The sequence below is a fragment of the Mercurialis annua genome, linkage group LG6 (assembly GCF_937616625.2).
Source record: "Mercurialis annua linkage group LG6, ddMerAnnu1.2, whole genome shotgun sequence".
In the NCBI taxonomy this organism is placed as follows: domain Eukaryota; kingdom Viridiplantae; phylum Streptophyta; class Magnoliopsida; order Malpighiales; family Euphorbiaceae; genus Mercurialis; species Mercurialis annua.
Window position 1 is genome coordinate 3312063 of NC_065575.1, and position 2331 is coordinate 3314393.

Here is a 2331-nt window from a genome sequence, read left to right on the forward strand (position 1 = left end):
AAAGTGAGAATACTAATTTAAAGATAAAAATTTTAGCACTAAAAATTTCAGACGTCACTGGTAATTAATAATGTTTTTGTTAGATTTCTCATTTATATACTCTAATCTACTTTTAAAGAAATGAGAATGATATCTGACCAAAAATACTGTATATACATACAGTCAAATCAGACTTCAGTAAAAGCAAATGCTAGAAAACTTAATGTTGCCATGACCAATTTAACCACCATGTTATTATTTCACAAAGTCAATTACTGTGCAAATGCCAGATTTGTGGTTTGTGGTTTATGAAATACACCAAGGCACATGAATACAAATCACTTCCTGCCGAACCTAACCAAATGTTGTTGTTGTTTTGCTGCCGCCGCCTTATCAGCAGCTTCACGCTTAAGTGACCTTTTTGCACGACGGCATGTTACATCTTTTGTAGTCTCTTTCTTCTTAGGTTCGCAAGATGATGAACAAGCATCAGAATCGTTCGTATTTGGTCGAAGAACTGGACTTGCTTCTTGACGGCCTAACCTGACATAACCATTTTCTCCCCACCTCCGATTGCCAATACGAAGATTTATCGCTACTTAAATAAACATCATCTAGATCATCCTCGTCGTTGTCGTCATCATCATACTCAAAATCATATCGATAGTATTCTTCTAAATCATCATATATATGCATCTTCGTGACTCTCCACAATTAAGGGATTAAACCACGCTGCTCTTAGATAAAAGCACACGCTTTCCTCAAACATGTAATCCTTGATGCTGTTAAGAAAATCAAGACCTCATCAAAACTATAAAACGGAACGAGATGAACAAAAAGTCAAGAAAACCGTTGTTAATAACTAGGGGCGGAACCAAGGGTAGGCTTGGGTAGGCTCTAGCCCGTGCTGCCCTCGGAAATTTTCGAGAAAAGGAGGTAGAGTTTGTAGAGAAGCAAGGGTTAAAGGGAGGTTAATTAAACCAGGACAAAAGGGAGGCCTGAGTCGAGATGGCCACATTGTCATTTAGCCTGGGCTGAAAAGAAATCCTGATTCCACCATTGTTAATGACAGGGTCTGCATTGACATTCCTCGACTTCCTTCTCATCACAGTCTTTCTTTGATTCATAGCAATATTATTCTTCAGCTTTGATTTTATTGCACCAAAAATCCCTACAATTAGTATGACTTAAATTTTGATGTAATACAATGAAAGTTGAGAAATTTTATTGTTACAAATCAAAGACGACGGGAGAAGGAAGGAAACCGGGGAACTGCCAGTGAAAATTATATCCAAATATAGTGGCGGAACTAAGATTTCAACATAGGAAGGGGCAAATTGCAATATGCAATATATGAAATAAACAATCTTAAAATTAGGGGGGTTAAATTGTAAAGGCAAAACCTATATTAAGACCCTTGTACTATACGAGTTTTGTTCGAAAACCCCCTACTCTAAAGCTGTTCACGTTCAGGTCCTTGTACTTAGCAAATCACGATTATTACACCCTAACGTGTATGGAAAAGGGTAAGTGTGCCACACTCTCCGTTAACTAACAAACATGCAATTTTACCATCTTCTCCAAACCTAACATAAACAACTTGTAAATTTGGTGAGGTTCCATTAACCAACAATATTCACTCTAACAGGCAGAATCATGCGAACACGTCGAGAAGCATGTATCAAAGTCGAGCAGAGAATAAAAACAAGCACACGCAAATCTCAACCCCAACCTGTAATTTTCTTCCATCAAAAGTTACCTCTCTCAGTTAAACCTGAGCCAACAATCAATGTAAAAAATATTAACATGTAAAACTGGTCAATCAACTCTTGAAATAAGGATTGAACAGATTTCAAATCCCATCCACATAGTTAAACTCATCATGCCCTGCTATTGCATAATTGAAGGGGCAAATTGCTACGTAAGTCCTTTTACTACTTATGCTAAAAGCAATTACATGTTATTTTTTTTTTTTATTAATATGACTATTTTTCCCCCACTCTCATTTAACAAAGAGTGCGGTACACTTGCCATTTTCCATGCACATAAGGGTGTAATAATTGTAATTTATCAAGTACAGGGATCTGAACGTGAACAACTTTGGAATAGATAGGGACTTCTCGAACAAAACTCGTACAGTACAAGAGTCTTAGGATGAGTTTTACTAATTGTAAAATATTAAAATTTTGGTGTTAATTTCAACAATTTTAAACATTTAGAGGGGGCAATGATACTCCCACGCCTCCCCCCCCCCCCCCTTCCCCTCCGTCACTGTCTAAATAATCCAGGTCACAATCTGTGAAAATTATACCCAAAAAATAATGATTTAAAAATATTCTTATTTTAAAGAAA

At 36.6% G+C, this 2331-nt stretch overlaps 1 pseudogene; it reads right to left on the reverse strand.

Annotated features, from left to right (window-relative positions):
• Window positions 1–203: 203 nt before the first annotated feature.
• On the reverse strand, window positions 204–2020 carry LOC126687455 (uncharacterized; annotated as a pseudogene).
• Between the last annotated feature and the right edge of the window lie 311 nt (window positions 2021–2331).